The 23,668-nt window shown below is 43.7% G+C and overlaps 1 long non-coding RNA gene across 1 annotated transcript; it reads right to left on the minus strand.

Annotated features, from left to right (window-relative positions):
• Positions 1-15,728: 15,728 nt before the first annotated feature.
• LOC309828087 lies at positions 15,729-23,333 on the minus strand. The gene is made up of 3 exons (XR_014297292.1): positions 23,193-23,333; positions 17,447-17,523; positions 15,729-15,824 (listed from the first exon to the last, which is right to left on the minus strand). It is a non-coding gene; the product is annotated as an uncharacterized lncRNA (long non-coding RNA).
• Between the last annotated feature and the right edge of the window lie 335 nt (positions 23,334-23,668).

The following is a 23,668-nucleotide window of genomic DNA, read 5'->3' on the forward strand; positions in this document are numbered from 1 at the left end:
GCAATCTTGAGAACGAAAAACAGAACTGGAGGAATCAGGCTCCCTGACTTCAGACTATACTACAAAGCTACAGTAATCAAGACAGTATGGTACTGGCACAAAAAGAGAAAGACAGATCAATGGAACAGGATAGAAAGCCCAGAGATAAACCCATGCACATATGGTCACCTTATCTTTGATAAAGGAAGCAGGAATGTACAGTGGAGAAAGGACAGCCTCTTCAATAAGCAGTAACTTCTGATGACAGAGACTAATCCTGTCCTAAGGGACAGACTGGATGCCATCAGAATCTAGCCCCTTGGTCTTAGGGGTGGAGACTGCAAGTTTGTAGCACTGAAATGAATGCATTGCTTGAGTGCACAAGCCATCCTACTCACAGAGGCTGCTACCAACCCATCCCTGGGTGTCATAAATTGTATCTAGAAGAAGACAGCCCTCTCTTCCCACCATTGAACATTAATAAGAAAACAATGGGTTCCAAAATACTGCTACTTTTCATAAATGTCCCTATTTTCCCGGAGGAAATAGCATTGCTAGTCCAGATTTCCTTCCCTTTATCTTACTAAAAATCTCACAAAGCCATGGCCCACCGACCAGGAAGGGGTTGAGCCCACAAATGCCATGGCCTGTGACTTAATTTCAAGGGAAGAAAAAAAAAAAAAAGAAGAAGAAATTTTGTGGAAAAAGCAAGAACTGTGGTGAGGTCTCTTATTTGTTCTTTCTAACTAAGGGGAATAAGCTTCCAGCATGTCTGTCTTGGACCATAGTTGTTAATATGGTTTTAAAGGAAAATGAAAGCAGTCTTTTGATGCTAGATAACAAAATGGAGAGCTGGCAGGAATTAAGAATCAGATTAAAACAATAGAACCTGACCACCTACTGTGAAAAGATAATGTAAAGAATAATATTAAATAGAAGATATTCGAACATATGGGAGGAAAATGCTGTATAAATATAAGGCTTTATATTGTAGCTTATATAAAATGTAGCTAATATAAATTTTCTTTACTACCTAGAGTCGTGTAAATACTGGGAAGTTTGGTATCTTGGTAATAATGGCAACTCAGATCTTTTATAATTTCTTTTAGATCCAAAGTTTTAAACCCTAATATCCCTGTGATACAGTCATCTAATCTCTCTTATGTCAGTTTCCTCAACTGAAGAACGGATTAGAGGTACAGTTTTCCCTATACAATTTTGGGGGTTGTTGTAGGATCTAATGAAATAATATATGTGTGAGGATAACATAGAATGATTAGTATAAAAGTAAATGCAGTTCATTATATTAGACTTCCTCTCAGGGGGGCTGAGAAATACTGATTTTCACAGACAGAAATGAACACCTACACTGGCTGTGTAAAAGGCATAAAAACATGGGATTTCCCACCCAACCCACCAATGTGGATTATCTTTTCAGGAGGCCTGTAGGGAACCTGTGGTGTAATATGCATCATACAGTTCGTATTTAATGTACAAAACCTTTAGAGTAAACTGGATGAGGGTGGGAGAGAGTTAACCAAGGAAAACTGAAATTAATACTGTAACCTCTGCTATTATGTGCAGAAAGTTTCCTGCCAGTAGTAGCCAAGTTCCTGGAGGGAAAAAAAAGTGTGTGTGTGTATGTGTGTATATATGTGTGTATATGTATATGTGTATGTTATGTATGTGTGTATAATGTTTGTGTGTATATGTGCGCATGTATGTGTATATGTGTATGTGTGTGCATGTATGTGTACATGTGCGTGTGCGTACATGTGTGTATGTGTGTGTTGTGTGTATGTGTGTGTTTAGCTTCATAATCATAGTGCTCTTAGGTACCACATACCTTCACCATCCTTCCTTCCAAAAAGGAAAAAGCATCAACGCAGGCAGCGCAGAAACTTTAAGGCTTCTGTCTCAGGTTCCGCCTGAGTCATTACACCAAAGCGCGGCTGAGGGCATAAAACCCCTTTGCCCAGCACCCATGGCAGCTCAGGCCTGAAGCAGGTGTGGCAGCGACACAGGTGGTTTGTTTTTCGGGGTCAGATTGGCACATTTCTTGCCTAGGGCTCTGGGTGAATGTTCAGATTCCATCTTCCGGTCACATGGTGTTCAGCCCCTCGGTGTCCAAGGCAGGCCCCTGCACGCTGCCCGCCTACAGCCTGTCTCCTCTCCTGGCCCGCTGGGAAGGCAGGAGGTGAGGGCAGAGGGGAGGAGGGGAGGGGAGGAGGGAGCAAGGGCCGGAGCTTTTGCAGCATTTCCAGCTCTCCCCAAGAGCCACTTTTCAGGCACATCAAATCCCTCCCCATCCCTCTCCTGGGCTGCCCTGCCCCAGCGCTGGGAATCAGCCTTGTTTACACTGCTCATTAGGCTCTCTTAGCAGTTGCTATAGCAACCACCAGGGGTCAGTTTATAGAAGGAGAGGAAGTTCACTTTTGGGGAGTTAGCTTTCCAGCTCCTGTGCAGAGCACAGCTGAAAACAAAAGACCCAGACACCCAAGGAGGAAACACACTGAAAAATTTCCTATGAGTAGAAGCATCATTTAGAGCCTAAAACTTCACTCAGCGATGGATGCCATGTTCCTTCTTTGCTGAAAGAGCTGTTCTAGAACTGCTGATAGGAGCGTAGAGGTCTTATCGTTGCATCTTCCCGATTTTCCTCTCCCCCTCCGTTCACCCCTCTGCCTTGTCCTCACGGCCTTAGTTAAGAGAACAAGGGCAGGTGCCAGGGTTCATTTAAAGTGATAACTTCATTAATATAATGTATTCACTGAGGATCAGAAAGATCTTCACAAACTGTTATTATTCCATCTTTCTCATGGGGAGGGAGGCAGCAGCCCCTGGAACTGTGTGCCCATCTGGAGGTCCAAGCCGAACAAAATGGAGCCCCTCCGCCTACAGGGAGTATGCTGGGAATCTCCCAGGGTGCCAGGATGCCGTCCAGTGAAGACTTTCCAGCTCTAACCTGACTAGCTAACCTGATTTAGCAAATTTAAAAGTACAGGATGGGGCTTCCCTGGTGGCACAGTGGTTGGGAGTCCGCCTGCCGATGCAGGGGACACGGGTTTGTGCCCCGGTCCGGGAAGATCCCACATGCCGCGGAGCGGCTGGGCCCGTGAGCCATGGCCGCTGAGCCTGCGCGTCCGGAGCCTGTGCTCCGCAACGGGAGAGGCCACAACAGTGAGAGGCCCGCGTACCGCAAAAAAAAAAAAAAAAAAAAAAAAAGTGCAGGATGCCCAATTAACTTTGATTTTCAGATAAACAACGAATGGATTTTTATAAGCCTATCCCACTCAATCTTTGGGACATCCACAGAGTAAGTCAAGCTTAACCCAACCTATTCTAACCCACCTCTTCTCTATTGCCACCTCCAAAAAAAAAGCACAACAGAGTTCTCTCTCTACAACAAATCACGTGCCAGATCAGTTGAGGAGGATCTGACCCTTGGACTATCTTGCTGATCGTGAAAAAATGAAAGGGGATGATTTACATGTGTGCAAGCAAGTCAGCTCACCAACAGGAAGGTGAGGCCCCTGATGCTTCCTCAGATCCGAACACCTGCAGAAGGGGCTGGACGGCTAAAGAATCCGGCGCTGGGCTTTATGGGATATCACTTGGACTTTTTCATGAAGAGTAAAAGTCAGCTTTCTAAAGAATAATGATTTTTATTTCTGTGACAAGAAAAATATACATATATATACATATATATGTATATATATATTTTTTTTTTTTTGCGGTACACGGGCCTCTCACTGTTGTGGCCTCTCCCGTCGCAGAGCACAGGCTCCGGACGCGCAGGCTTAGCGGCCATGGCTCACGGGCCCAGCCGCTCCGCGGCATGTGGGATCTTCCCGGACCGGGGCACGCACCCGCGTCCCCTGCATCGGCAGGTGGACTCTCAACCACTGCGCCACCACGGAAGCCCAGGAAAAATATTTTTAATGCACCTTTTTTCAGGAATAAATGACATTGGTTTCCAAGTGTTATGCTGCGAAAATTTGAGTGGGAAGATGCCCAGGGAGCCGGTATGCTGTCTCTGTCCGTTTGGTCCTCTGTGGTTTTGGTGCCTGGGTACCCGTGTCCACGGGGAGAAAATGCCATTGACTTTATGAAAGTCACCCTCTGCCCAGCATGCCCTCTGCTAAGATTTTGCCGCTTTGTCACCAAGGGAAGGCTGGCCCGATGAAAGTTGTGCTGACTTCTGTAGAACTTGTGGAAAACCTAGACCACTAGTTGTAATTCTGTACCTGTGGAAGTTTTGCCTCTGTTTTGACCCTAAATCCTACGAACCTAAAACTTAAGGCAAATAAGTCAAGAAGCATAAACGGACATGAAAACAAAGCAAAGAGTCGCAATGATACCTTCCGTGAGGTCCCTGCCACGTCAGACAGCAAGGTTCCCACAGCGCAAATCCAAAATGAGTAATGAGAGGGAAACTGTCAAGATAAACATCACGGACAATAAAAGTATCCTCACCTGTTACGGACCCTAAAGAATCTCAATACGATTTTCACCAAGACTTAAACAGCTGATGCTTCAAGTGAGTTCCAATTCTGTCTCTTCTTCTGAAATGTGGCCCCACGAACGTCTGTGGACAGCCTATGACTGAGCTTCCCCACGGGCAAAATGCAGATCCTGGGTCAGTACTAAGTGGTCCTTGTCTAACTGAAGGGGTATCGTGAGACCATCTGCAAATCATTCTGAGCTCCTCAGACAAAAGGCAGGAAATATGAAATGTGATTATTTGTGCTATTTACTTTTTTAAAAAACATTCACAAATATTTTAATAATTTTGAATATGTATTTCTTATATTGAAATATCTGGAAAAGTGAAAGAAGAATTATGGGTTTGCATATATATTCCAGAAAATTACCTCAGTTCTTTTCTCATTTTGTATTTAGGAGAACCATCTTAGAATTACAATGTAAATGGGATATATAGGGTATGATTAAATTTAGTGATAGTAATAGTGATATAAACTAAAGTTACATTTTTATTTTTGTTGTTTGGGCTGTTCACTTTTTAAACAAGCCACTTGATTTAGGAGTTGATGGATTTAGTTTTGTTTAAAGCACATTGAAAGGTCCTAACTTTTGAAAGCCTATTTTCATTTATATTTTTTAAAACCCAATAGTTTTTTACTTTTTTTTCTGAACGACTTGTTATTTAGCCCAATATTTGAAGCTGAAGCTGTCAGACAGTGTCTCTTTAACGCTGTTCAACAGCTGTTAAATGGGATAATCACCTGTTTATCCTCATGTCACTAATTCAAATGCTAATTGCACTCTAGACACTGGCTTATTCTCCCCATCAAGCCAGACCAGGTGCACAGCCCTCTGAAAGATGCTGCAGTGATCACAGGCCTCCATCTATGCACTCGTGGAGGCACAGAGGAAACAGGGTAACACACACACACACGAATGAACGTGCTGCTTATAACTGTGAAAAATCAGGAATTACTTAAATTACTTAAATGTCAAATGACAGTGAAATAAGCCAAAGTAAACAACCACAGAATATAGTATTATACAGTCGTTAAAGGGATGCTTACGAATACGGTTAAATAACGTGTTAAAAAAAATCTACCTATTGATGTTGAGTGAAAATAGTATGCAGAACTATTGTATGATAACAAATATGAGGGGGAAATTTGCACAGAAAAAGGCAAAGGATACATGATAGTCTTGGAACTATAATCAACCACTATCTACAGAACTACCCAAGGATAATTCTAGGGTCTGGGAATACATGAATTCCTGTTTTCACAGAGCTGACATTTCACGGAGCTTACATTTGGAGCTTATATTTTGGAGAAGAAAGATAGACAAAATCCAGGTAAAGAAACCAATAAACAAGATATATGCAAAGAGTGATGTCCTAAGAAAATGTACAGAGAGTTGTGGGGTAGAGGGACCAGAAGGTCTGCTCTCACGTGGGTCGTGAAGGCGGAGACCTCAGAGGAAACCCAAACAATGAGGAGCCCCAGTGTTAAGTCCCAAGAGTGACCCTGCTTGGCAGGGTCACAGCCCAGGAATGCACAGCAGGTCGGAGCAAGGGAGAGGGAGGGATAAGGTGAGTTTGGAGAGTCGGCAGGAGCCCGGTCATGCTGAAAGGACAAGGGTTCCCACCAGCGAACCTGTTCCACCTGTTCCAACCAGGTGGAAGTTCCTGCAGGGGCCCAGGTGTGAGAGGCAGGCATGGGCTGGAGTGGCAACCGTGGAGATGGGAGGGATGGATGGACTCAGGAAATACACTGAAGGGGGAGCGGCATCAACTGAACTGAACCTGATTCAGGGTGAGGGAGGGTGCGGACAGAGATACTGAGTCAAAAGAGAAGAATCTCACACGATTCCGAGATTTTTGGCCTCAACAACTTCGGGACCACTGCCTGAGCTGAGAAAGTGGGCGGAACAGGCTTGTGCTGGAAAATCGAGAGTTGTGTTTCTGTCATTTTACAGTTGAAATGCCTATTTGATATCCCCAAGAAGACATCAATGACACAGTCAAGTTGCTCAGGGGGCGTCACGGGGAAGATAGGCATTTGGGAGTTACTTGAACGTGATGGCGTAGAAAGCAACGGGCCTGGATGGGGTGACGTACAAAGAGCACATGGAGAGGAAAGACAGCCCAGGACTGAGAGCTGGATACTGGACTCAGGAGGAGGAGCAAGGAGAGAGGCGGACAGTGAGTGAGGAGGAAGTCTAGGCGGGCATCGTGTGCCGGAACCAAGGTTAGAATCTTGTTGGAAGGAAGAAGGGATTCTCGACTATAGCTAATGCTGCTGAACGTTTGAGAATTAGTAAAGAGATGTCACCTCTGCTCTGGCGACATGGTGGCCCTTACAAGCTCAGGTTCAGGGGAGGGGTGAGAACAGGAAGGACGGAAAGGGAGGTGGTGGTCACAGTGGGACCCCTGACACACTTGAGGTTCCCTGGGGAGGGGCGTAGAGCAAAGAGGCAGAGGAGAATCAGGGGCAGGCTGTTTTAGGGAACGATTTTAGAGCTTGTTTGTGTGCTGATAAGAATGACCTAGTCAAAAGAGATAAAAGAGATGGTGGAGGAAAGAGAAAGATAACAGAGAGAGGTTACTGAAAAACAGGACGGGGTGGCTTCTGGAGAAGGCAGGGTTTGACCTTTGATGGGAGCAAGGAAACTGCATCCCTAGGAGCGGACAGAAGGCAGGAAGAGCCAGCAGAGATGCCCATAGAACAGGAGACTTGGAGGGGAGAGTGGAAGGGGTTCCTTTCTGTGTTTCCACTTTCTTGATGCACCACAGAACCAGATCATCAGTGGAGGGCGCTCAGCTCTGCCGCTGCAGAGTGAAAGCAGCCAGAGACGATACATACAAGGACAAGGGTGGCTGTGTTCCGGGAACACCTTATTATGGACACGGACTTCGAATTTGACCTAGGTTTTATGTTTATGAAATATTCTTCTTCCTTTGGCTTTTCCAACCATTTAAAAATGGAAAAAGCATTTTTGCTTCATCGGCCATTCAAAAGCAGGGGTGAGCCAGATTTGGCCAACGGGCAATGACCCTCGTGTTAGAGCAAAGCGTGCTGTTGACTGAAGTGACACACAGGGAAACCTCTTCGGGGCACTGCTCTTGGCTTGAGGCAGTGGGGCCGCTGGGGGCACGCGTGAGGGACCCTCTGAGCCTCCTTTAGTCTCCTGTTAGCTGACATGGATTTCTTCTTCTTTCAACTTGTATTTTCCAACTTTTCTTTTCAAAGCACGTGCTAATTCTAGGATTAAAAAGTCCCGTGTGTCGTGAAGGGGAGAGAAATAATTACCCCCCCTTGTTGTACTGTGGTCCCTTCTCATCTTCCTGCTGACCCAGGTGCTTAGTAGAACTGCAGCCCCACGGAACTTCTGAGCACCTGCTCTGCGACCTTAGATCTCTTAGGGTTCTGAAGCCATTCCAGTCCTATGCTGAAATTTCAAGATGGTTACTTTATAGCTATTTTGGATTAAGCAAAATTAATTGAATTGATCGAATTCTTTGGAATATTTTAATTTACCGTTCGATGTTTTTAAAAAAAAACTACTTAAATTATTTTCTAAATTTTGTGTCTCTTCGTATGTGAGAAAAAATATGGAAACAGATTTAAATAATTGGATGGAACCTAGAACTAGAGATTTATTCTAGAGATTTCTATAAGTAGAAATTTCTCCATGAGAAAATCATGGAGAACGTCATTTCCTTCCAGAATAAAGGAGTTGATAATGACAGTATATTTAATTACAGGACCAAAATGAATTTAACATAATGTCCATCTACAAGCCATTGGAAGAATTTTAAAAGAATGTTTAAAATAGTGATTTGATTTTTTTAACCACTGTAAACTCTCGTTTTTTCTCAAGATAGAATATTGTTTGTATTTTTTCAGACTCATTTCCATGTTTAGTTTCTCTCTAGCTGCTAACTGTTTAAAAAATTCAATATTTCAAGGATGTCTTAATCATCAGAATGGCACAGTAATTTTTTTTAATTTACTTTAAAATTGATGCATCTGGATTATATTTCTGGCAGGAAGTTAGACATCTGCCTACAGAATACATATTTCCATTAAGTATCCCCTGCATGCCTACGTATTCATGGCTTTGCCAAGGGCTTAAGGTCCTTACTGGGATAGGAATTAAGAGAAGGAAGAGTTTATGCTTCTGTATGAGGCAATTAGAAGTAGTTATCCCACATGAGGAGTTTGGTATTAACAGATACACGCTACTGTATATAAAATAAATAAACAACAAGGACCTACTGCATAGTACAGGGAACTATATTCAATATCTACTAATAATGTATAATGGAAAAGAATCTGAAAATATATATATATATGTATAACTGAATCACTTTGCTGTACACCTGAAACTAACACAACTTTGTAAGTCAAGTATACTTCAATTTAAAAATATAGCGTTAAACGCACAAGCTTTGCAAAAGACCATCTCAGGTGTAATTCCTGGTCACTACATTTACTAGCTATGTGACTTGGGCAAGCTACTTACCTTTCTGAGCCTTGGCTTAATCCCTACAACAGGGAAATTATAATACCTAACACCTGGGGAATTGAATGAGCTGATATATGAAAAGCTCCTAGACAGTGCCTGGGAGATTGGAAAATTCTCACCAGATGTTGGGACGCTTGTCTTATCTCTCAGCCACACGTGGTCCAGGCTCTAACACCCTCTGTCCATTGATGGGAGAGACAAAGCAGAGTGCTTGGCACGTAGACAGCACTCAATAAACATCTGGAGGCTGATGAGTTAATTAACTGGGTACTTAATTAATACAACCGAGGACTTCCCATTAAAGAAGAGCAAAATCACAATGCTTCATTTCTGCAGAGGTCTTACAGCCTCTCCCGTGAACGAGGCATGTCTAGAAGACCACGTATTGCACAAAGAAGAATGGAGGCTAAACGCGTCCGGGGTCACGAGCTGTGGGAAAGGATGTTTCCCTCTTCATTTCGACCAGTTTGTTCTTTCACCCGACCTGCTTCCAACCAGCGCTCTCGATTGTCTTATGGGCTGCCCACTGCAATCTCTTAAAAGGGCAGCCCCGTAAACCACAGGATTCCCGCCGCCAGCCTCCCACTTCCCTACTTCACTCTCCACCCACCACCCAGGGTACTGGATGCCTTGCACTGGGCAACGCGTTCAAAAGCTTGCCAATCAGAGCCTCCCTCAAAATTGTGAACTGAGAGATGCAGACACAACTGACAGATGAGGATGAAGCCGGTGGCTGACAGAAATAAGCAATGCTGGAAAGTCAAGGTCGGCGGCATTACTGAGCCACGTTCACGAGGCTACGCAAGGGGAGCAGGCTGTAAGAAACATGAGAGCAGATGTGTCAGGAAGAGCAGAGATGAGAGGCCCTGCGGCTCCTGAGAGAGAGGTGAAAGGCCAGCCCACCCGTGGTTGGTCAGTCCATGTGGAGGTAGGGGTTCCCAGTGCCCTGAGCACTCCCAGCTGCTGGGTGTCCTCTCCTGCCAGTGACATTCATCTGTGACACCGCTGCTTGGGTCAACAGGGCCCTCTCTACTGTGCAGTGGAACGTTCTCTTGATATCACCTGGCACAGGTGAAACCCTGACGTGAACCATCTGAGATGCATGACGATGCAACAGGATGGGAGCGCACAGCTAGAGTGAACCCTTCAGATGCTTACTGTCAACTCATTCATACTGTGTCATCATGTGTTAAAAGTCTGAGCCTCGAGTAACTCAAGAAAATGCAGCTGGAATTCCAGGCTTTCCTGGCTTCGAAACAGTCCCTCACTTGGGTGTGTTTTCTCACACTCACAGCTGAATAGGAGCTTATCCTTACTGGATTTCTTGGTGTCCATCTGAACAGCTCCAACCTGAATCGGGATGGCCAGGCCACCCTTTTCTTCCTGACTTATTCTCTTAACATGCATTCATTTCTCACATCCATTCAAGCCTTAAAAATAAGTTATTTATTCATAGCAGCATTATTCACAATAGCCTGATGGTGGAAGTAACCCAAGTGTCCATTGATGGATGAGTGGATAAACATATGTGCTATACACATGCAGTGGAATATTATCCTGCCTTTAAAAGGAAGGGAATTTTACATAAAAGGACCAACACTTTACAAGTCCACTTCTATGAGGTCCCTAGACTGGTCAGGTTCACAGAGACAGAAAGTAGAAGGGTGGCTGCCAGGGGCTGGGGGCTAGGGGATGGGGAGTTAAGGTTTGATGGGGACAGAGTTTCAGTTTGAGATGATCAAAAAAGTTCTAGAGATGGATGGTAGTGATGGTTCTACAATAATGTGAAAGTACTTAATGCCACTGCACTATAACTTAAAAGATGGTTAAAATAGTAAATTTTATGTTGTGTATATTTTAATAGACACATAAAAACACTAGAAGGTAAAAGCGGTAGGGGAGGGTGTCCTATACGTGTCTCTATGTAAGAGATTTTTTTTAAGTTTACTTTTCGCGAATGGGACTCAGAGAAGAAGAGACCATTTGGGGAAGGTACAGGACCTCCTGTTTTCTTCTCTGGGCATAGAATACCAGCCAAGGAAAGCCATGGTCGAGTCAGAATCCAAACAGGGTCAGTTCATTTTGTTCCTTAAACTCAATATCCCTCTTCCTCAAAGTCCTCTCGGTTCCCAGGTCTGCACGGGGTCTCCAGATCTCCACCCCAGGGCTTTGGCAGGACTCAGGAGGGAGCTTCCTCCTCCAATGGAGGGCATTGCCCAACGTCCACGTGCAATAAAAGGAGTTTTGTGTGAGACGTTTAGAGTAAAATCTGACTTCCATGCACTAGAACTTTCATTAATGAAGAGCTTTCATGTCCGTCCAGTGGGTCAATGGTTTATTTTCATTTAGTAAATGTGGGGAAAGGATTATAAACGTGCGGGTTTGCTCTGCTATCTTAACCCTGAATTTCCAGTCACGTATTTCTAAAGCCCAGAAACAGTTACAAGGTGCACAGGGTGAGCATTGCAAAGGCCGAACAAGGGCAGAAGAGCTGAGTCACTCACATGAGGTGATTACACACTCTCACAACAAAGAATGAAAAAGAAAAAGAGCCAGACACCCAAGTCTCATGACATAACGCGTTGGACTGGTGGGCTTTCCCCTTGCTCTGCGTGCTCTCTCTGCACAGATGACTGGTCCCCTTGGCCTGTTTCACAGGATTCCTCAGGCTTTGCCCAGCTGCCTGAAGGTCAGCTTGCCTGGGGTGGGTGGGCAATCAGGTTGGCAGGGTTCTGTCTCCGATACCCTGGAGTGGCCAGTTTTGTGTTTGTTACTTCATTCTTGGAACCGAACGATACTTCTGCAATCCTGAAAGACCTACAGTGGGCTCCTGGGTCAGCTAGATTACCTGGACCCCGGGGTCCACACATATTTGGTCCTAAGCTCAAATCACGGTCCTGCTAGGACAGTCTTGGGCATCCAGGCCTGTAGACAAGGACAAGATGGTTCACGGACCCTAATTACAGGATGGAGCAGTCAGCACTGAACACTGAAACCAGAAAGTCCTTCCCTCAACAAACATTTACTTTGAATACGAAGACCCTTTGATATAAAGAAGCACATGGGTGGTAAATGGATCCCCTCAACCACTGTCACCATCATCACCAAACGTACACACCCACAACTGTCGATGACGCTCTCAGTGCCTCTTGTCCTGTAGACAGAAAATCCCCTCAGGTAGGTTTCATAAAAACTCAAATGCCTCTGAAAGCACTTTCAGAATGAGGAGGAAGAGGTGACAGGGAAGAAGGAGAATGATGGGTGAAGGACTGTGGCTCCCACAGTCGGGTGAAGAAAATGGTTTGGACTAAGCCAGAAACGAAAAGGATCTTGGGAGCATGTGAAGGTAAAAGCTAGGAGGTACGGAGTTCACCCAGCTGGGAAGATAAGAGAAGCAAGGAGGAGGCTAGTCAGATGCCCCATGGCTAGTTCAGGAAGGCCGCTCTGAGGGAAGAAAACAGAATGGAAACTGCCCTAAACAACAGACAGAAAAAGGACCATTAACTGAGGAAGCAGAAAGCAGCCAATAAGGGAAGCCCCTTCCCCCCTCCCCCACTCCAGGTTCTAAGAGTAATTAACCCAATTCTTTTTTCAGAGCTGCCTTTCATTGACACAGGTTAAAAAAAAAAAAAAAAAATCTCCCCCAGACTCACCAAGGAGCCCACCGTTTTACTTTTACTTCCCCTTTAAAAGAATTTAAACAACTATACAAGTTAGAAGGATGGCTCAGTGAACACTCAACAAGCCACCTGGACTCAAGGACTATCAGTATTCTGCTACATCACAGGCTCCCCTGGAACAAATTGGATGGAGGGTTCAGGCACCGTGACCTTGCGTCCCTAAATGCTTCAACGAGCATCGCCCAGGAATACAGACGTTCTAAAAAGCCCCAAGGTAAACATCTCGGCTAGGAAAACTAACACTAATTCCCTACTCTCATCTAATACCCAGTCCACATTCAGATTCCCCCAAATGGCTCTTAGTGTTTTTTTCTGTTCTTCATCATCAAATTCTTCTTTGTTTTTGTTGTCACTTTGAACCAGGATCTGATAAGGTAAGCACACCACATTTGATCGTTATGTCTCTCTAGACTCTTTCAAATCCTCTAGTCTAGAACAGCAACCACCCCCTTTTTTTATTCATGATATTGATTTTTTCAAGAGTCCTGGACAGTTTTGTAAAATTTCCCATATTCTGGTTTGGCTGATCGTTTTGTCCTACTGTTGTCTACCTTGTCTCTAGTCTCTGCCCTGTATTTCCCGTCAACGGAAGGCTAGGTCTAGAGACTGGATTCGATTCAGGTTAAACGTTTCTGGCAAGAACACTCCACAGGTGATGCTGTGTGGTTCATGGCGCATCCTGTCAGGAGACTGCCTCGCTACAAGTGTTCCACCAAATCCGATCCCTCGAGTAAAGCGGTGACCCTCAGGTCTCTCCGTCGGGAAGGTTCCTTGCCTCCGCACAGCTAGTCGGTAACCCTGGAGCGATATGTTGGCCCGTGTCCTGTCCCCGACAAACTTCCATCGGATGGTTTAGCATCTATTGATGATCCTTGCTGATAACAGGTATTTCACAAACAGCCCATCAATTTTGAAATGTCTAAAGGGTGACTGGGAAGAAGAGAAAGGAGTGTTGAGGGAAGAAACAGAGAACAAGGTAAACAGGCACTAGAAAGCTGGAAAAGTAGCAGATAATTCCAAAAGCTTTGCCAAGACCTTCCCAATTTACACTCAGCTGTTTCCAGAGTCATAAGCCCTTTAAGGAAATGCTGGCACAGAGGGCCCTGAGCAAAGTGCTGTCACGCGGTAAGAAGTGAACACATTTCAGTGCATCGAGGCATCTGCAATGTTTTTGAACTTCATCCCCAACCTTAGCCGAGAGAGAGCTATTAAATCAAGAGGAAGTATGCAGCTGTGCCCCAGACCAGGTGTTTGGGCCGTGGATTTCCATTTGACCAGGAAGAGGTAGTGCCAGCTCAGGGCATCCCGGGCCTCTTCATCCAGGGCTGGTTTACAAGACACACTCAAGAGCCATTTACCCAGAACTCTCAGTTCCAAATCTTTATTTCTGTCCAAACAGTACTTGCTGCACTGTCCAAAAACGGGTTTCTTTGAAAGAAACAAGTGGTCCCTTTGCCGACCTGTTGAAAAACTGCATTGTCTTAGGTAAATGACTCTTTCAGACTTTCAGAAATTACGTTTTTCTCTATGAAGAGTTCTGGTGAATGCCTGCATCAAGAATATTCCACATCTACTCAGATATTTAAATCACTGAAGGGTATCTCCCAACACACATATTTTTTAAGACATCCAGTATTGAAAACTTTGTTCTGATTCTGGGGCATTCTGACTCTGGTTATGACAAGCAAGGAACCTAACCCCCCAAAACAGGAATTAAAGTTGACTTCAGTAAACACAAGGTGCAAGCATAGACCCTTTGGCAAAGAGTCTGACATCTAATAGGAGAGGTAAGTCATACAGACATTCGGTCATCGATGGTAGAGCTGGAGATGCAGTTGGAAATAAAAAAGGGCTGCCAGGGAGGTAGCACAGAGCACTTCTCTGACTTGAGGAATCAGAGAAGGTGTCTCCCGAGGGACTCCCCCAGGAACAGAAAATTATTCCCCATGGTGGGAACCAACTCCTGGAAAATCAGCCCGTGCTGATTCACCAAGTAATTATGAGAGTCTAAACGTACACTTCTCTAGACAAGGTATGGTCTCCCGGCTCCCTGGAGAGGACTGTAATTATTTCAAGGGGAAAAGTTGTTTAAACCTTATAGTTTTAAAATACGTATTTTAAATGCACTTTAGCTTTATTTTAACATATGCATGATTTTTTAAGACGAGGGAGAGAAAGGAATTATATTATCAAGCAAACAGCGACAGGGTGTCCCAGCACGTAATGGGTTGGGGATTTGGAATCCTTGTGACGGCAGATGCTAGGTAAATGATGAATAGACAAATTCTTCAGACGCTTTTTTTCAAGAAGGAATATAGTGTCTCTTGTCAGTACTTTCGCCCCGCCTGGCCATCTAGCCTCCTGGGTCCCTACCTTCTCTTGGGTCATGTCTCGTATACTACCCACTACCAACAAATTAACTTCACACAAGCTCTACATTTCCCTCCCTCAGAAGTTACTGCACATTTGCCAGAGATTAACTTTACGATGGCTCAGAAAACCCAACTAAACCAAGCATTGTAACTATTCAGAAGAGAGCTGGCAAGAAACTCATCACGTAAGAACGTTACTGCCAATTACACAATCTCACTACCTGCATCAACAGTGGAGCACTGTGGGGGCTGAAAGCAAATTCTGACTTTAAAAATTCAGAGGAAAAACGTCAGCCCGATGATTCTGATACATTTTATAACTGTGTAATTTTTTCTACCAGGCACAACTCATAATACTATTTCTGATAATAAAATAAAATGGCATTCTTCTCCCTTTAAAAAAGTTTAGGTCTAGAAAAACTTCCCTTATGTGAGGGATGGAAAATTGTATTCCTGTCCCTTCAACCACCTTCATCTTTGCTCTTTCTTTTCATCATTAAACGAAAAACCAACCTGAGTCATCTCGTTATATATCACGTGTAAAACTAATGAGCAATGGGACATGGATGTCCTATCCTGGCTGCTGAAACAGAACTGCTTAAATAAATGTGCCCCTTCATCCTGGTGAAGTTCCTCGTCCACGACACCAAGCGCAATGGGACAAATGGATCTCCTTCCAGCTCACCTTGAAACACTCTTGCCAGAAAGAAGGTCATTTCCGTTCCTCTTTGCCTCTGAACGCAACAGGGGATGGCCATCTGAAGAGCAGTCACACTAGTACCTTGGACCACCAAACACAAGAGCATCTAATGGAGATCTGCCCATTAAAGTTATAGTAAAAACAGGAAGAGACCAGTGCGAAGAGGGGCCAAGGCAGCGAGGCTGGCCGGCGGTCAGTGGCTGTCAGTTAGTTGCATCCTTCTCCACTAGGAGAAGCGTGGACGCATGAGGGTATGCAGGTCAGCCCAGCGAGATATTCTGACACAAGAAAGAGAGCAAATGTGCCCACCATGTAACCACTACAAGAATTATAAATGTTAATAAATGCTGGAGAGGGTGTGGAGAAAAGGGAATGCTCCTACACTGTTGGTGGGAATACAAATTGATACAGCCACTATGGAGAACAGTATGGAGGTTCCTTAAAAAACTACAAATAGAGCTACCATACGACCCAGCAATCCCACTACTGGGCATATACCCTGAGAAAACCATAATTCAAAAAGAGTCATGTACCACAATGTTCACTGCAGCTCTATTTACAATAGCCAGGACACGGAAGCAACCTAAGTGTCCATCGACAGATGAATGGATAAAGAAGATGTGGCACATATACACAATGGAATATTACTCAGCCATAAAAAGAAATGAAATTGAGTTATTTGTAGTGAGGTGGCTGGACCTAGAGTCTGTCATACAGAGTGAAGTCAGTCAGAAAGAGAAAAACAAATACCGTACGCTAATGCATATATACGGAATTTAAAAAAAAAATGGTTCTGAAGAACCTAGGGGCAGGACAGGAATAGGGACGCAGACGTAGAGGATGGACTTGAGGACACGGGGAGGGGGAAGGGTAAGCTGGGACAAAGTGAGAGAGTGATATGGACATATATACACCACCAAATGTAAAATAGCTAGTGGGAAGCAGCCGCATAGCACAGGGAGATCAGTTTGGTGCTTTGTGACCACCTAGAGGGGTGGGATAGGGAGGGTGAGAGGGAGACACAAGAGGGAGGGGATATGGGGATACATGTATGCATATAGCTGATTCACTTTGTTATACAGCAGAAACTAACACACCATTGTGAGGCAACTGTACTCCAATAAAGATGTTAAAAAAAAATTAGAAATGTTAGCATAGAAAGGAGAGAAATTGCAAGCCATTTAGAGCAAGATTTAAAGAAATACAAAATTTCACGGACTATCTAGTACCCTTCTAAACTTGAGCTATTGAACAATTACTGCTTCATCTAAATCTTTTTCTTTTCCCCCTCTTGTTTCTGCTTCTACTTTTTCTGCTTACTTTGAAGGTTTTAAAAAAAAAAGACTATCTGCATCTTCCTTTGTTTATACCTTTGGCATAAAGGGGCCTGAGTACCAGTTTACAACTGATTGGTAAGAACTTCCAGGAGGGGGCAATATTGCAGAGTTGGTCACAGCCAAGACCCCAGGTTGGGCTGCCCAGGTTCAGTGCTGGTGCTGACCTAGATGTGTGGTTTAACCTCACTCCATCTCAGTTTCTGTAAAATGGGGACAATTAAAACACCTGTCTCACCTGTTTTTGTGTGGATCAAATTAAACATTCCAGGTAAAGGGTTTGACACTGTGCCTGAGACCAAATGATAACTGTTTGCTATCATTATTGCTATATGACCATCACCACACACCCAAGAGATCCCAGCTAACCTCTTAGCCGTTAGATCTTCCATGCTTCTCCTGGATAGCTCCGGAGAAAAGGAATCGCCTCTTTCAGGAAGCTTTGGCTGCAAAACAAATACTGAATAATAAATAATTAAATAACAGTTTTAAAAGAATATAGACATGTACACAAAGGGTAACCAAATGCAAAACCTCATTCTTCTAATTCATAAAAGATTCCCCCGCCACTTAGCTGTTTAGAGGCATTTACTTTCCAACCATTTTAACCAAACAGAATTCAAAAATAGTGTTATTCTGTGGTTTCCCTAGAATCCAAATTTAATTCAGTTGAAGGAAAGGAAAGAAGGAAAGGCCTGAGGCACTTGATGGCTAGTTACAAAGCAGAGAGCATTCTTATATTAAAAATAAGTCCACTGGGGCTTCCCTGGTGGCGCAGTGGTTGACAGTCCGCCTGCCGATGCAAGGGACACGGGTTCGTGCCCCGGTCCGGGAAGATCCCACATGCCGCGGAGCGGCTGGGCCCGTGAGCCATGGCCGCTGGGCCTGTGCGTCCAGAGCCTGTGCTCCGCAACGGGAGAGGCCACAACAGTGAGAGGCCTGCGTACCGCAAAAAAATAATAATAATAATAAGTCCAGTGGTCCAATCTTTATTTAAATTTGTCTGTTCCATGTACTGGAATTTGTTTGTTCAGGTTTTTTTTTTCTTTTTAAAGTAAAGTATTTTAGGTTATAGTTGCAGGCTTTATATGCTTTTTTGCCACAGATGAAGCAAGTGGGCTTCCTCTGATATTTTATCTACATAAACTCACCAAATGACTAGTTGGCTTAGCCAAAAGGACAAGGTTAAAACAAATCCCAAGAAAATAAACTCTTATTCATTAGCGAAATCAACCACTTTCAACTGTTGGTAGAGAACCAAGCTCACTGTGTATCCTCATTTCCTCACCCATCATAAAGCCCTGTCTCAGGGGTCCCAAAAGGTGCCCTGGGGTTGATAAGGTTCCAGCGAAGGCCCCCCTGAGCTCAGGTTTACCCCCTCCCAGGGCTCCCAAGTAGTCAAAGCTTGACTTCTCCCCCTACACAAAACAAAACTGTGAAGGCTCTGGGGTGTGGACCAGTTTAAATCACAGCCACCAAAAGCCCTGAAGACATGCCAACCACAGAGCCTCCAAGGGCCTTTTGAATTCTTCTTCTTCTTCTGTAGAATCACCTACAGAATCAGTTTTACATATACTGTGCTTTCCAGGCATTAAATCTGGCCACTAATTTTACGGCACAATTCCTTCCTCCCACCGGGAGGTAATAAAAAGGTGAATCGCGTTCTCCTTCCTTTGGGTCCCAAGAGCTAATGATTTTACACGTGAATTATTCACAAAGGCTTAGTTTTACCCCAAACAGAAATGTGTGGGTGGGTTTCAGTTGCTGCCTTTGATCTGTTTAATTCCTGATACACCCTCACCTACCCATCAAATTCTGAAACAAAGTTCTTATGTATCCTGGCTTCCTTAAGCAAGACAAAATTAAGGAAATGCTTTAAGCAAAAGAGAATGCTGAGGGGAGGGGGATAAATTGGGAGATTGGGATTGACATACACACACTACTATATATAAAATAGATAACCAACAAGGACCTACTGTATAGCACAGGGAACTCTAGTCAATACTGTGTAATGGAAAAAGAATCTAAAAAAGAGTGGATATATGTATATGTATAACTGATTCACTTTGCTGTAGAGCAGAAACTAACACAACGTTATAAATCAACTACACTCCAATAAAATCTTTTAAAAATAAAATAAATAAAATTGGGAGATGGTACATAGAAAAAAAAAGAGAGAATGCTGAAAAGGTTATGGTATAATACAAACTGAGAAATCAATGTCTTAGGACTCAGTGGCTGAGAACTTACCTAACCAAATCCATCTTCTCTAAAATAGATATGGCGGTGTCAGTCTGACTAGTAGAGCATTCTTAGGAAAACAAATCAAAGGATCCAAATCTACTTCCTAGACCAGTGGTTTTCAGATTTTATCGGTTTCCATGGCAAGAAATATATTTACACCTTGACCCGGTACCCAGACACATAAACTGAAACAGGTTTCATGAGTCAACACTTGCCCCACCTACAGGCAAGGCACAATGGTGTTTTCTAACCTACTTGAGTTCATGTTTTAAATGTTGGCTGTGACTAAGCAAATGGTTGCAGCTCACAGTTTGAAAAAACATGACCTAGAAAAGCACCTTCTGTACTACGCAGGTCACACAAAGCATTCTTGAGGCAAAGGCCAGCTTTCTCAAACCAGCTTCAGCCACTGGTTGAACACTGGTTCCCAATGGCCAGTGTCAAAAAAAACACTTATTCTGGCACTTGTTAAAATGGTAAAGAAGACTTTATTCAAGACTATTGTAATAGGAGTAACACAATAGAGGAGAAAAATGGAGCTCAACTCCAAATACAACAAGGACGAGTGGGGATTTATAGCCAACGAGCAGAGTGAGGGAGTCAGTGGATGGAAAATCACTAAGAGGAGCATGAGGGATGAGGGGATTCTTGCTAATCTGACCTAACAGGATTCTTGCTGAAGGCCAAGCGTGGGGGATGAGCAATTTGATCAGACATCAAAGTGGTGGGGGTGGGGGTGGGGCGGGGAGTGGATTCTCACTAAAGGGATTTAGCAGAATTCTTGCTAAGACTGGGCTGGGCAGGCCAAGGACAGGACAGGGGCCAAGGTCAAGGCCTCATTAAGAAGAGGAGCCTGACTACAGTTTGGTCACCAGCTGTGGTCAACAGAAGGATGGAGATCATTTTGTTATTACAAGTGCAGGAGAAACCCTCAAAGCAGATACTGACATTACCTCCCGGGAGGCAGGACCACCTTATGGTTCAAGGTGTGGCTTGTGGGACTCCTAACTAAACCCCTGACCTCCAGAGACCCCACTAAAATGACAAGGAAGGAACTAAAAGAGAGCAGGAGACTTCAGCAAAGGAAAGACTTTAATGGTGTCTTGGAAGACGAAATGCAGATAGAAAAATGGTAAAGATTTAGCAGTAAGCTGCATGCGAGGGGGTAAAAGGGTAAAAAGATTAAAAACTGGGGCCAGTCCTCATCCAGAGCCCACAGAGCTTTCAGCTTTTAAGGCATCAGACACCCAGAAAGACAGCTGTGAGTCTCGGGCCTGAAACAGGAGAGCCAACTAAAGTCTGCATGTGGGCTGGTTGGAACTCCATGTGCCCTTTCCTACCCGTTTCTGCCAGCAAGTCTCCCCAGCCCCACACACACTACTGCACTCTCACCCCCACCCCATCAGGGATGGGAGACTGTGTTCTGGAGAAAATTAACCTGGGATTCTCCAGACCTGGGGACACCAGACACGGTGTAAGGTAGGGAGAAATGAAAATGAGGGGTTGAGGTAAGTCACACAAGGAAGACTGAGCCATGCCAGGCATCCCCACTCAGCCAGCCCACCACTGCATGCACGTCTCCTGCAGGTAAAGATATGGACATTTATTTTCTGGATAAACCAAAACAAAGAACCTTTAGATATTGAAATATGGGAGTCCCCAAGAAAAATGTCCAGCTCACCACTCACTGGACTTTGAATGCCCGCCAGTTAAAAAGCCCAACGTGAAAAACGTAGAGGCTCCAGTCAGCTAAGCGTTCAAGGCATTTGAAGTCAGTCTCCAAGGTACAAGAAACTGAAACAGACACACCAAAAATAGGAACCCCGAAAAAACAGACAATACAGGAAACAGAAGAAAAATTTTTAAATAATTAAAAAAAAATTTTTTTTAACTGATCATCTCCTTAGAAAAAGAGAGAGGATGTTAAGTATGTAAAACCAAAACAAAGTGCTTTTAAGATGAAACAACCAAAAAACAAGAAATATGATCATTAAAATTGTATTAAACAATTAGAAGATAAAGTCAAAGAAATCTCCGAGAAAACAGAAGGAGAGACAGAGGAAAGAGATAAAAGACCTAAGGAGAATCCACAAGTTTCAAATAAAACTGTAGGAATTCCTGAGGCAAAATGTAAATTGGAAGGAAAGAAACGTACATATGTATGTATGTATATACAAGACTCTACAAGACTTTAACTATGAAAGAAAAGTTCCCATATCTGAAAGCTAAGATTCTCCAAACTGAAAAAGACCACTGAATGCCCAGCACAATAAATTAAAAATGACCCAAAACAAAGTCATATGTCATAAAATTTCAGAATACCAGGTTAAAAAGAAAATTCTGAAGGGGAACACATCACAAACCAAACAATGGGGATCAAATGGCTTCAGACTTCTCTCCAGCAACACTGGATGCTAGAAACGCGTGGAGCAATGCTTTCACATTTTTGTGGGAAAATAATTTGTGACCCAAGATTTTATACTTGTCCGACTACCAATAAAGTAAAAAGTAGGATAAATACATTTTTAGACATGTAAGAACACAAGAAAATTTACCTTCTATGTATTCTTTCTTACGAAGCTGCTAAAGGATATGCTCCAGCAAAACAAGGGAGTAAATCAAGAAACAGCTAGGAAACAGGAAATCCAACACAGATGGGGGAAAGGGAAGTACCAGATGATGCTGAAAGAAAGTCCCAGCACGTAGCCAGAGGGCTCCAGGGAAGGGTCTCTAGGAAAAAGTTGTCAAGGATAAAACCACAGTTTCAGAATTTCAAAATAGAGATCTTAGGTTTATAAGAACTACATTGCAAGAAGAATGGGTTAATCAGTCAGAGATTGGGGCCTGTTACACACCAATTCTTGAACACACAAAATCTCCTGACTTTCTTTTACAGAAAAGTACATCTAAAAATTGCCTTGTGGGTTAGCTAGACCTTGAGATGACTGGGAAATGAAGATGAAACCCTTGGTCCTCAGCGAGAAAGGAGAAAGCAGACCCTATTGCTAAAAGTCAGTAAACTTAAAATATGCTGTTTGAAAGGGGTGAGCATAAGACACATCTGAAAGAGATCATGGTATTTAGTAACACCCTTAGGATCTGTACGTGGCCACCATATTTGCCAAGGAGAGTAAAATCTTCACCACCAGTGAAGAGATCCTGGGTCATTAAACCCCTGTTTTCCTCGCTTTGTTAGTTTGTTGGTTATGGTTCTAATTTCAGAATGCATGGCACCAAGTTCTGTTCATTACGGAGACGATTTATTATGCAGACTGGTATCTTTCTCTTGGAGATTCCACCCTCCAAGGAAAAGATACAGAGAACTGAAACTGTCTGAGCCTTTGGAAGACAACATTTAAAGGCATTTAACAGATCTGATGAAGCATGTGAAAAGGATTAAAGGCAGATATACAGAAAACAAAGGCATTTTTTTAAAGTAGGCAGTTAAACATAGTGAAAAACAAAAATCTGTTCAGGAAAGAAAATGTAATCATAATTCACTACTTAGCTATACAGTCAGCAATATTTACATAGTTTAATAATGCAAGCATTGTGCTCACTCACAACAAAAGCAATATATTATATGGGGGTGGGGTAGGGGTAAATGGTATTAAAATACAACACAGGAACAAAAGTGTGAACAGGGTTTAGGAAAACAGACAGTGAAGTAGCAGAGCTAACAATAGCAGGGAGTCATTGCCACCTCCAGACCTGATAGTTCAAGGGCAAGGGGAGAAGCAATTATCAGACCTCAGAGAGCAGCTGATAGGGAAGCATGCCAGAAGAGGAGGAGGGGTCTCATTCCGGAGAATAAATACCCCATCCCCCCATCCCCTCTCCAATCCAGTCTCCTGCTGATGCCTCCACTAACCAGACCCAACACGAAGCCAGAGGATAAGGGAGCCTGTCCACTTCATCCACGAAGGTCGGCCTCCCCAGGAACACCCAGGGTTAAGAAGAATACATCTGGAAGAGGCAGACAGACAGCGTCCAACAGAGAGAGCTAAAACATCATGACTGGAAGACATAAATAATGTCTAAAATTAGCACATCAAAAAATAGCACCACTAGTCTATTTTTTAGAACTGAGGTAGCCAACATTTGAAAGCCATTGGCTCTGGAAAGCAGGAAGAGATGGCAGAAGGTATACCAGACAACACCGTTTTCATGACCCAGCTTAGAAGCGTTACCTTTCTCTTAATTAATTTTTATTGGACTATAGTTGCTTTACAATGTTGTGTTGGTTTCTGCTGTACAGCAAAGTGAATCAGCTATACGTGTACATACAGCCCTCTTTTGGATTTTCTTCCCATTTAGGTCACCACAGAGCATAGAGTTCCCTGTGCT

The sequence above is a fragment of the Grampus griseus genome (genome assembly GCF_964374135.1).
Source record: "Grampus griseus genome assembly, chromosome: 10".
In the NCBI taxonomy this organism is placed as follows: Eukaryota; Metazoa; Chordata; class Mammalia; order Artiodactyla; family Delphinidae; genus Grampus; species Grampus griseus.